This window comes from Artemia sp. Qi Xiang Cuo, chromosome 10, assembly GCF_049724085.1.
Source record: "Artemia sp. Qi Xiang Cuo chromosome 10, ASM4972408v1, whole genome shotgun sequence".
NCBI lineage: Eukaryota > Metazoa > Arthropoda > Branchiopoda > Anostraca > Artemiidae > Artemia > Artemia sp. Qi Xiang Cuo.
In genome coordinates, this window is record NC_142803.1 from 2,028,581 (window position 1) to 2,041,941 (window position 13,361).

The following is a 13,361-nucleotide window of genomic DNA, read 5'->3' on the forward strand; positions in this document are numbered from 1 at the left end:
TTTCAATAAGATCCCTTGCTTTTTTGGGGGTGTTTTCCCTTTTTTTTCAAATCAGGAAAATTTTCTCAGATTTATAGTTTTGGGTGGGTAACAATGAACTGAAAGAATTTTATATATTTAGAACCAGCATAAAAAGGCAATAGGCTACTGCCGGTCTAGCAATTGTCATGAGAATTCCATTTTTAGTTTTGGTGAATATTGGCCCAAGTCACTTTTTACTTCCAGTTTTTTATCACAAACTATTTTTTAAGATTCTCTTGTGACGAAAGTTTTTTTTTTAACCTGTTCATTTTATTTGGTTGAATAGGAAAATAAAGAGAAAGAGGGTCCATTTGACAGATGGATAATTGAGTTTAATATTATTTTTTTCTGATATTCCATTTTTTTTTATTTCTGAATATATGAGAGATTTAAGTTCAAGGAGGAGAATTGTCCTGTTATGAAAGAGGTACATTTTACATTGCCGTTATAAAATCGAAAAGAGGTATCTATGCAGGCAGGATGATTTTTGAGTATCTCTACTCCTTCTTTAAACTATTCTAAGGCGTAGGAAATTGCGTAAAGACAAGGCTATATCTGTTATAATCTATCAAAGCAATAAATCTTTCTGTAATTTCGGTTTGAGTTTGATTTATTTTAAGATTAAATGCATAATGATTAGATATATTATTGGTTAAATAAATTGATCCCTTTGCCAGGAATCCTTGTCGTTTAACATTTTCTGCATTTTGTTTCATTTTGGATGTAATTTAATTGCTCCTTTTATTTGAGAGTTCTTTCCTAAAAGTGTTTGAAAATAAACTTTACCTACGAAACAAAATCCTGCAATATATTCCCTGTCTCCCAAGCACCTATTTGATTATTTTGGAGTCCCCACCCCCCGTGGAAAATTTTCTGCCGGCGCCCTTGATGATTACTATTATTTTGATGCAATAACGAGATAAATCGAAAGACACCAAGTGAACTCGGGCAACGGCGTATCTAGGATTTTTGTCCGTGGGGAGGCCTATATTTTTTTTAGGGGGGGCTACAAAAAACTTTAAAAATACGTCAAAAATTTGTTTATATACATTTTGTTGTATAAAGTTTCTGCTTGGTCTGCCACTTTACCTCCGTAACACTGGTCTGCTAGAAAAGTATCATATACCTGATCCTGTTGAGTTCATGCCGAATTTTGAAAAACAAGCTCTCGTGAAACACAGGGCACTATTATTTGATTTCCCAGCGACTTTCTTGCTTGATAGTTGAAGTGTGATTTGTTTGTATTTAGTAGATTATTATGTTCGGTTGATTTGTGTTCGTTTTTATTTTCTCTTTTCTTTTGTTTTGCTCCGCTTCTTCTTGCTTCTTTTTTATAGCGGGTTTGTAATAAATTATTATTTATGGGTCGATCAAAATTTTGGGGGAGGGGTTTAAGCCTCGTAGCCCTCTCCCACTAGATAAGGCCTTGTACGAAGGTTATCAAAATAGCAAATCGGTATACTTGCTGCTTATGGTCTTATGATTTATTCAAATTTTTCTATATCCTTCTCTCAAGTATCCTTTTCTTGTATAACAGCTGGAGGCTAAGATAAATTCAAATTGATAGTGACGTAATAGCTGTAGGGTCTTTCAACGAGCCTTCTACTTACCTGTCAACAACCGATGAGGTTCTATTTTCTGACACCAATTCCCTGTCAATCATTTTAGCCTTTTCCACTTTGGTATGTTTTCCTTGTCAATCACAGTTGAGTGCGATCTCGTTTTCCAGAGAAGAAAAAACATTTTTGAATATTCATGTTGTAAATTTACATGTGATTAAACAAAAGTCAAATCCGACATAAACGAAGTAGCTTACATCTGCAGCACAACCTTCAGTAGCGCATTCTAAAAGCATTAAGGTTGGTGAACAGGGAATTGGATTGTTTGAATTGGCTAAGTGGAAGGTTTGCACAACCATATATACTTCTTAAAAAATTGGAAAAATCAAAATCTCAGTTTCTAATGAGAGCACCCTCCGTAAGTGGTTATGCAGTTTTGGTAGCAACAGATGCCCAATCAAATAGTTGTAACAAACTGTAAGTAAAGAGCGACTTGGCTCAATAGTAACGGAAGCTCTAGAAAACAGAATTTTGATAACAATAGATACATCGAAGAATATAATTTTTGTGCTGATTCAAAACACATTAAGCTCAATAAGTTTAATGTTACCCGTCAAAGGTTATCAGCCTGAGAAATTTTGCCAAATTTTTGAAAAAGGGAGAGATACCCCCCCCCCCCAATAAAAAAGTCAATAGGTCTTAATGAAAATCACGCCATAATATTCAGCATATCAGAGAACCCCACTGTAGAGGTTACGAGCTCCTATATACAAAAATGCGGAATTTTGCATTGTTTTGCCAGAAGAAAGATCACGGATACGTGTTTATTTATTTTTTTTCAAGGGGTGATCATATTGGATCAATGGTCCAAAGAAATCGAAAGAGGGCTTAATCGAACGGAAATCAAAAGTTCTAGTACCCTTTTTAAATGACCAAAAAGAATAGAGGTCTACTAGCCCCCTCCCCCACCCCTTCTTTCCTTAAAGTCATCTGATCAAAAATTTCAGATAGCCCTTTGATTAAGCATAGTTGAAAGATCCAATATCTATACCTTTAGGGATCACATGACCCCTCCCCTCATAGTCCTTTTGGAAAGGCTAGTAATTTATGCAATTTCCCATTGTTCACACTATTATTTATAGTATTTCTGGAACTCGAAATATTTTTCAATGATTTCCAGTTCAGATTCCGAGTGAATCACTCTACAGAGCATACTTGCGCATCTCTCTTGAATTTAAGTCATTCGGCAATAGATTTTTGTCTTTTCCCGGAAGCTGTATTTTTGGATATTCGTAAAGCCTTAGATTCCTTGACTCATCAGATTCTTCTTTGGAATCTATCGCATATTGGTATATGATCAAATATTTTCTCTTGGTTTGGATCATATCTTTCTGGTAGGCCTATTTCAATTGATCCGCTTTTCCGGAGCCCTTCTTAAGTAGATTATGGTCTCCCTCAGGGATTTGTTCTTGACCCAGTTTTATTTCTGATTTATGTTAATGATCTGATTTCAGCAGTCAAGAACACCAGTCCTCTAGTATGCTGCAATATTTCTCATCCGGATGTTCCATCGTGTCCCAATGCTACTTCTGATGAAGATTGCCTCGTTGCTTTTGCTGACGCCAGCACTTTTGGGACTCTAGGGAGGAAGGAATTTGATGTCAGATCTAATCTGGTGGCAATATTTGAGAGAGTAGTTTCATGGTTTGAGGCGAATTACTTGGCCCTGAATGTTACCAAGTCACATTTTCTTATTTTTTCTCGAATTGGTGTAGCTTTCCCTCAACTGACACAGCTTCAGGTGTCACAAGGCTCCTTGTGCAGACAAAAGAATCGGTTGGTCCGGTTTCTTGGTATCCTGCTTGATGAGAACCTTTCGTTTAGACACCATATAGCCTTGATTATGGTTAAGGTCTCACGGAGTTTGGGTGTCATTCGAAAACTCAAACACACCTTTCCTGGATCTATTCTGAAGCTTCTTTTTTTCTGCCTTGTCCAGTCACATTTCTCTTATTGCCACAGAGCGTAGATGTCTACTTTTCTTTGTACCCTAAAGTCTCTTTTTGTTATGTATAACAAAATAACGCAACAGAGTATGGGACCCCACCGTTATTTAAATAAACCACGTCTAAATAAACCGTATATAGAAACTATTTCCTTCGGGTATTTTTATTTTCATAATCTTAATGGCAATCTTCCAAAATCTCTTCAAAAAAACTCCTCAGTTTATTTCTGATTCAGGTCCATATAACCTTCGTTCGTCACATAATATCTGCAGTCCTCCTACTCCCACTGTGCGTTCAGATTTCAATCCCCTAATCGCTTGTCATCAGGTTTGGAACTCCCTTCCTTCTTCAGTACAGAAATGCCACTCGTTTGGCACTTTCAAGAGGATTCTTAAGGACCATAGTAGAACCCTATCAGGAGGTCCCGTACGAACACCGTGCTGCCATCTACAATTTAGTTTAATGCTGACGGGGACATAATTTATTCAAGGATTATCGATCGAGTCTAATGGGGGTCAAGGTCAATCGATCTGTTGTTGTTGTTTGGCCACGTGTAATGGCATGAGGGGTGATTTACATACTCGATGGGGGAATTATTGATTCACGTCTGGGTGGAATTATGAAACAATATGGTCATAGAGTCCCTAGGGAGAAAGATTACGTAATCGCTCAATGACCTCTTTTTCCAAGATCGATTTATTTGTTGTTTATCTCGGATGTCAACATCAAATTATGGATGTTTTATGGTTTTTGTCAGTGAGAATTTGAAAAACAGGAACTTTGTCACATTTATGGATGTCAACAGCAATTCATGTCTGTTATATGGTTTTCTCAGTGAGAATGAAAAAACATGAATTTTCTCACTTGGATTTACATAATCGCTAGGGGAAATTATTTATTCTCAAAATGGGGGCCTAATAAAAAAACATGGATTCATTGTTGTTTGGTTGGCCAAACATTATAAGTTGATTTAAATAGTAACTCTGGAAAATTATTTATTAGAAACGGGGGGACTTATGTAAAAAACTATGCTTCATTCATATTTAGGCCTGATGAATTTACATAATTGACGGGGAAATTATTCATTCGCGAAGAGGGAATTAAGAAACATTAAGGCTTCTTTAATCTTAGGTCTGAGGGATAAACGTTCTTTAGGACAGAGAGAAAAATTAATATTCTATTTTTAAATAGGGCTTCATTGATCTTTAGTGTCAGGAATCATAAATGACATCACTTGTTATCTTGGAATTACGCGGGAGTCTAAAGACATAGAAATTATATTTTTAAATACGGCTTCACGGAGCTTTAAGTCGGAGAGGTAAATTGATATTCTAACGAAACCATAATAGTTTAGCTAGGAACATTTATGAGATGAAGAGATTAACGTAGGAAAGGGTTTCCTAGAAATTTGAAATGTGAAAGCACAGAAATGCCGAAAAACAAAAGGAACACACAGAAATTACTTTTTGGGGATTATTTGGGCGAAACGGTTTTAGATAGGTTATGGAATTATTTTGGCGAAACCGTTAGAGACGTTTTAAAAGATGATTTTAGAAAGGGTTTTAGAAGAGGTTTTGAGTGTGGTCGTTATAGTAAACAATTTCTATTTGAACAGTGTCGTGAGGTCCTCTACCCAACCCCAAAGGGCCCCGATCGCCCTACCCCGATCCAAAGGGTTCCAATCCCCAAACCCCAATCCAGAAGGAACCCCCCGGTCCCCAAAGGTTTCCAGGGCTCCCACCGGCCCCCCAGACCCACAAAGGCCCACCCCGGGCCCCCCAAAGGCACATCGAGCTCCCAAAAGACCACCGGGGTCCCAAAGGACTTCACCCGGTCTCCAAATGTCCCCCAGGCTCTCAACCGGCCCCCAGGACCCCCAAAGGCCCTCCACCGGCACCCAAAGGTCCCCCAGGCTCCCAAAGGGCCCCCCTCCTCCCTCTCCCTCTCCTCCCCACTCCTCACCGTCACCTCCCCTCTCCCCAACCCCCTCCCCCCAACACCCTCCCCTCCCCTCCTCCCCCTCTCCTCCCCTCCTCCTCCCCTCCCCCTCCCCTCCTACCCTCCCCTCCCCCTCCCCATCCTCCCCCCCCCATTTTTTTAATATTTTTTGTGCATTGAGACACAGAAGGGACACCCTCCCCCAAGGGTCCCCCAAACACCCTCCCCGGGCCCCCCAAAGAGTCCTCTCTCCATTTTTTTTAATACTTTTTTATGGCTTTATTATATCTTCTGAACAAGTTCCATTCATAATGTCATTCCTAAACCCATTTTCCAACCTCAAAGAGTCCCCTCCCCAATTTGTAAATACTTTCTTGAATTTTTTAACATGGTATTTTTTAACTTTTTACGTTCCGACCTTTCTCAAAGAGTCAAATTTAAATTTCTATTCCAAATATTTTCCCGGAACAAGAAAAGTCCAAAGACATAAAAAATTTAAAGTTCACTTCTAAATTTTTCCGTAGAAGATAGGAAAAGTTATACTATGATTGTGATTATTTTCTATGAAGATAAAAAATTTCACTTTAATTCCAATTTTTTTTTAATTCAGTTCTGACCATTCTCAAAGAGATGAAAAAATTTAAAGTTCTGTTCCAAATATTTCCCCGGAAGAAGAAAAGTTCAACTTCGATTCTGAATTTTCTCAATGAAAATGAAATAAGTTATTGATCAATTCTATTTTCCCAAAATAATAAAAAATTTTCCACTTCAATTCAGATTTTTCTCAAAGAGATGAAAAAATTAAAAATATTGTTCAAAATTTTTCTTAGAAGATAGAAAAGATCAAGTTCTTATCTGAATTTTACCAAAGAACACAATTCAATTCTAATTTCTCCAGAGAAAATAAAAAGCTTCCACTTCAGTTTTAAGTTTACCAAGACATAAAAAATTTAAAGTTCAGTTCTAAATTTTTTCTTAGAAGATAGGAAAAGTTATACATTGATTGTGATTATTTTCTATGAAGATAAAAAGTTTCAATTTAATTCTAAATTTTCTTAAATTCAGTTCCGACCTTTCTCAAAGAGATGAAAAAATTTAAAGTTTTGTTCAATATATTTTCTCGGAAGAAGAAAAGTTCAACTTCGATTCTGAATTTTTTCATTGAAAATGAAATAAGTTTTTTATCAATTCTATTTCTCCAAAATAATATAAAAATTTTCCACTTCAGTTCAGATTTTTCTCAAAGAGATGAAAAATTTAAAATACTATACCAAATTTTTCATAGAAGATAGAAAAGTTCATGTTCTCTTCTGAATTTTACCAACAAACACAATTCAATTCTAATTTCTCCAGAGAAAATAAAAAGCTTCCACTTCAGTTTTAAGTTCACCAAGACACAAAAAATTTAAAGTTCTGTTCTAAATTTTTCTGTAGAAGATAGGAAAAGTTATACTATGTTAGTGATTATTTTCCATGAAGATAAAAAGTTTCACTTTAATTCTAATTTTCTTAAATTCATTTCCGATTTTTCACAAAGAGATGAAAAATTTAAAGTTCTGTTCCAAATTTTTCATAGAATATTTGAAAAGTTATACTTTGATCGTGAATATTCAAGTTCTCTTATTAATTTTACCAAAGAACACAATTCAATTCTAATTTCTCCCGAGAAAATAAAAAGCTGCCACTTCAGTTTTAAGTTCGCCATGACATAAAAAATTTAAAGTTCAGTTCTAAATTTCTACATAGAAGATAGGAAAAGTTATACTATGATTGTGATTATTTTCTATGAAGATTAAAAAGTTTCACTTTAATTTTAAATTTTCTCAAAGAAGTGAAGAAAAGTTCAACTTCGATTCTGAATTTTCTCAATGAAAATGAAATAAGTTATTGATCATTTCACTTTTTCCCAAAATAATATAAAAATTTTCCACTTCAGTTCAGATTTTTCTCAAACAGATGAAAAAATTTAAAATACTGTTCCAAATTTTTCATAGAAGATAGAAAAGTTCTTGTTCTCTTCTGAATTTTATCAAAGAACATAATTCATTTCTAATTTCTCCAGAGAAAATAAAAAGTTTCCATATCACTTTTAAGTTTAAAAATACATAAAAATTTAAAGTTCAATTCTAAATTTTTCCATAGAAGATAGGACAATTTATACTATGATTGTGATTATTTTCCATGAAGATAAAAAGTTTCACTTTAATTCTAAATTTTCTTAAATTCAATTCAGACCTTTCTCAAAGAGATGAAAATTTTTAAATTTCTGATACAAATATTTTCCCTTAAGAAGAAAAGTTCAACTTCAATTCTGAATTTTCTAAATTAAAATTAAAAAGTTAATGAACAAATCTTTTTCTACAAAAATAATATAAAAATTTCCAATACGGCTCAAATTTTTTTCTCAATGAGATGTAGAATTTTAATTTTCTGCTCCAAATTTTTCTTATAATATATGAAAAGTTATACTTTGAACGTGAATATTCGTGTTCTATTCTTAATTTTACCAAAGAACATAATTCAATTCTAATTTCCCCAATAAAAAATTTAAAGTTCAATTCTAAATTTTTCGATGGAAGATAGAAAAAGTAATACCATACGTGTGAATATTTCCCCGGAAGATAAAAAGTTCTAGTTCAATTTAAAATTTTCTCAATGAAGTGAAGAAGAATTCAATTTCTCTTCTGAATTTTACCAAAGAACACAATTCATTTCTAATTTCACCAGAGAAAATAAAAATATTCCACTTCAGTTCCTTATTTCACAAAGACATAAAGAAATTTAAAGTTCAATTCTAAATTTTTCGGTGGAAGATAGAAAAAGTAATACCATACTTGTGAATATTTTCCCGGAAGATAAAAAGTTCTAGTTCAATTTAAAATTTTCTCAACGAAGTGAAGAAAAGTTCAAGTTCTCTTCTGAACTTGACCAAAGAACACACTTCAATTCTAATTTCTCCAGAGAAAACAAAAATCTTCCACTTCAGTTCTTTATTTCACAAAGACATAAAGAAATTTAAAGTTCAATTCAAATTTTTCGGTGAAAGATAGAAAAAGTAATACCACACTTGTGAATATTTTCACGGAAGATAAAAAGTTCTAGTTCAATTTAAAATTTTCTCAACTAAGTCAAGGAGAGTTCAAGTTCTCTTCTGAACTTTACCAAAGAACACACTTCAATTCTAATTTCTCCGGAGAAAACAAAAATCTTCCACTTAAGTTCTTTATTTCACAAAGACATAAAGAAATTTAAATTTCAATTCTAAATTTTTCGGTGGAAGATAGAAAAAGTAATACCATACTTGTGAATATTTTCACGGAAGATAAAAAGTTCTAGTTCAATTTAAAATTTTCTCAACGATGTCAAAGAAAGTTCAAGTTCTCTTCTGAACTTTACCAAAGAACACACTTCAATTCTAATTTCTCCAGAGAAAACAAAAAGCTGCCACTTCAGTTCTTTATTTCACAAAGACATAAAGAAATTTAAAGTTCAATTCTAAATTTTTCGGTGGGAGATAGAAAAATTAATACCATACTTGTGAGACTAAAAATGAAGATATTTATGCAGAGTTTCAACTAGCTATGGCTAAGTTTGCTAAAGACAAGCTATTTTCTTGCGAAAACATACAAACTCAGAAAAAATGTTCAATGTTCCTTTAGTACCTACGCAATTAGACTAAAAATGAAGATATTTATGCAGAGTTTCAACTAGCTATGGCTAAGTTTGCTAAAGACAAGCTATTTTCGTGCGAAAACACACAAACTCAGAAAAAATGTTCAATGTTCCTCTAGTACCTACGCAATTAGGCTTAAATGAAGATATTTATGCAGAGTTTCAACTACCTATGGCTAAGTTTGCTAAAGACAAGCTATTTTCGTCCAAAAACACACAAAATCAGAAGTAAAATGTTCAATGTTCCTTTAGTATATACGCAATTGGGCTTAAATGAAGATATTTATGCAGAGTTTCAAAAAAAATGTTCAATGTTCCTTTAGTACCTACGCAATTAGTATGAAATGAAGATATTTATGCAGAGTTTCAACTATCTATGGCTACATTTTCTAAAGACAAGATATTTTCTTTCGAATATACAAAACATCAGAACAAATGTCCAATGTTCACTTAGTGCCTACTCAATTGGGCTTAAATGAATATATTTATGCAGAGTTTCAACTAGCTAAGACTAAGTTTGCTAAATACAAGCTTTTTTCTTGAGAAAACACAAACAAAATCAGAAAAAATGTTCAATGTTCCTTAAGTACCTACGCATTTAGACTAAAAATGAAAATATTTATGCAGAGTTTCAACTAGCCTTGGCTAAGTTTGCTAAAGACAAGCTATTTTCTTGCAAAAACACACAAAATCGGAAAAAATGTTCAGTGTTCCTTTAGTACATACACAATTAGGCTAAAAATGAAGATATTTATGCAGAGTTTCAACTAGCTATGGCTAAGTTTGCTAAAGACAAGCTATTTTCTTGCGAAAACACACAAAATCAGAAAAAATGTTCAATGTTACTTTAGTACAAACGCAATTAGGCTGAAATGAAGATATATATGAAGAGTTTCAACTAGCTATGGCTAAGTTTGCTAAAGACAAGCTATTTCTTGCGAAAACACACAAAATCAGAAAAAATGTTAAATTTTAATTTAGTAAATACTCACTTATTCTAAAAATAATATAATTTATAATATATTAAAATAGATCATTCAATTTTTTATAAACACAAGCTATTATATATTGATAAAACAAATAAAATCAGAAAAAATGTTCAATGTTCCTTTAGTACCTACGCAATTAGACTAAAAATGAAGATATTTATGCACAGTTTCAACCAGTTATGGCTAAGTTTGCTAAGGACAAGCTATTTTCTTGCGAAAACATACAAAATCAGAAAAAAATTTTCAATGTTCCTTTAGTACATACACAATTAGGCTAAAAATGAATATATCTATGCACAGTTTCAACTAGCTATTGCTAAGTTTGCTAAAGACAAGATATTTTATTGCGAAAACACAAAAAATCAGAAAAAATGTTCAATGTTCCTCTAGTACCTACGCAACTAGACTTAAATGAAGATATTTATGCAGAGTTTAAACTCGCTAGGTCTATGTTTTCTAAAGACAAGTTATTTTCTCACGAAAACACTCAAAATCAGACAAAATGTTCTATGTTCCTATATTACCTACGCAATAAGGCTGAAATTAATATATTTTTGCAGAGTTTAAACTAACAATGGCTAAGTTTGCTAAAGACAAGCTATTTTCTTGTGAAAACACAAACAAAATCATAAAAAATGTTCAATGTACCTTTATTGCCTAAGCAATTATGATAAAAATGAAGATATTTATGCAGAGTTTCAACTAGCTATGGCTACGTTTGCTAAAGACAAGCTATTTTCTTGCGAAAACACACAAAATCAGAAAAAATTTTCAATGTTCATTTAGTACCTACGCAATTAGGCTAAAAATGAAGATATTTATGCACTGTTTCAACTAGCTATGGCTAAGTTTGCTAAAGACAAGCTATTTTCTTGCAAAAACACACAAAATCAGAAAAAATATTGTTAGGTTAGGTAAAGTTAGGTTAGGCTAGGTTAGCCTACGTACGCGCGCGTACGTAGGCTAACCTAGCCTATCCTAACTTAAACTAACCTAACTTAATCTAACCTAACCTAACCTAACTTAACCTAACCTAACTTAATCCAACCTAACCTAACCTATATGCGCGCGTACGTAGGCTAACCTAACCTAATCTAACTTAACCTAACCTAACAATATTTTTTCTGATTTTGTGTGTTTTCGCCGGAAAATAGCTTGTCTTTAGCAAACTTAGCCATAGCTAGTTGAAACTGTGCATAAATGTCTTCATTTTTAGCCTAATTGCGTAGGTACTAAAGGAACATTGAACATTTTTTCTGATTTTGTGTGTTTTCGCAAGAAAATATCTTGTATTTATCAAACTTATCCATAGATAGTTGAAAATCTGATTAAATATATTCATTTTTATCCTAATTGCGTAGGTACTAAAGGACAATTTAAAATTTTTTATGATGTTTTTTGTTTTATATAAATAAAAAATATTTTCTTTATAAAAATTAGACATTTTTAGTATAAACTATTAATAAATATATTATTTTAATACTTATTGCGTAGGTAATACATGAACATTGAACATTTTTTCTGATTTTGTGTGTTTTCGCAAGAAAATAGCTTGTCTTTAGCAAACTTAGCCATAGATAGTTGAAACTCTGCATAAATATCTTCATTTCAGCCTAATTGCATAGGTACTAAAGGAACATTGAAAATTTTTTCTTATTTTGTGTGTTTTCGCAAGAAAATAGCTTGTTGTTTAGCAAACCTAGCCATAGCTAGTTGAAACTGTGCATAAATATCTTCATTTTTAGCCTAATTGTGTATGTACTAAAGGAACATTGATCATTTTTTCTGATTTTGTATGTTTTCGCAAGAAAATAGCTTGTCTTTAGCAAACTTAGCCATAGCTAGTTGAAACTCTGCATAAATATCTTCATTTTTAGTCTAATTGCGTAGGTACTAAAGGAAAATTGAACATTTTTTCTGATTTTGTTTGTTTTATCTCAAGAAAATAGCTTGTATTTATAAATCTTCAAAATTTCTATTATAACCTCTTAATAATGTTATTAAATTTATCACTTTTTCGTATTTACTACTTTAAGAATTAAAAATTTTTATTATTTTGTGTGTTTTCGCACTAAAATAGATTGTCTTTATAAAAACTAACCATTGCTAGTTGAAACTCTGAATAATTATATAATTTTGAGCCTAATTGCGTAGGTACTAAAGGAACATTGAACATTTTTTCTGATTTTGTGTGTTTTCGCAAGAAAATAGATTGTCTTTAAAAAACTTAGCCATAGCTAGTTTAAACTGTTAATAAATATCATCATTTTAGTATAATTGCGTATTTAATAAAGGAAAATTGAACTTTTATTATGAGTGTGTGTGTTTTGGCAAGAAAATAGATTGTCTTTAGCAAAATTATCCATAGATATTTTAAACTGTGCATAAATATTTTCAGTTTAATAATATTTGAGTATGTACTAAATGAACATTGAACATTTTTTCTGATTTTGTGTGTTTTTTCGCAAGAAAATAGCTTGTCTTTAGCAAACTTAGTCATAGCTAGTTGAAACTCTGCATAAATATCTTCATTTAAGTCTAATTGCATATGTGATAAAGTAACATTGAACATTTTTTCTGATTTTGTTTGTTTTCGCAAGAAAATAGCTTTTCTTTAGCAAACTTAGACATAGATAGTTGAAAATCTGCATAAATATCTTCATTTAAGACTAGTTGCGTAGGTACTAGAGGAACATTGAATATTTTACTTCTGATTGTGTGTGTTTTTGTAAGAAAATATCTTGTCTTTAGCAAACTTAGTCATAGCTAGTTGAAACTCTGCATAAATATCTTCATTTAAGCCTAATCGCATATTTACTAAAGGAACATTGAAAATTTTTTCTGATTTTGTGTGTTTTCACACGAAAATAGCTTGTCTTTAGCAAACTTAGCCATAGATAGTTGAAACTCTGCATAAATATCTTCATTTAAGCCTAATTGCGTAGGTACTAGAGGAACAGTGAACATTTTACTTCTGATTTTGTGTGTTTTTGTAAGAAAATGGCTTGTCTATAGCAAACTTAGCCATAGCTACTTGAAACTCTGCATATATATCTTCATTTAAGCCTAATTGCATAGGTACTAAAGGAACATTGAACATTTTTTCTGATTTTGTGTGTTTTCGCACGAAAATAGCTTGTCTTTAGCAAACTTAGCCATAGCTAGTTGAAACTCTG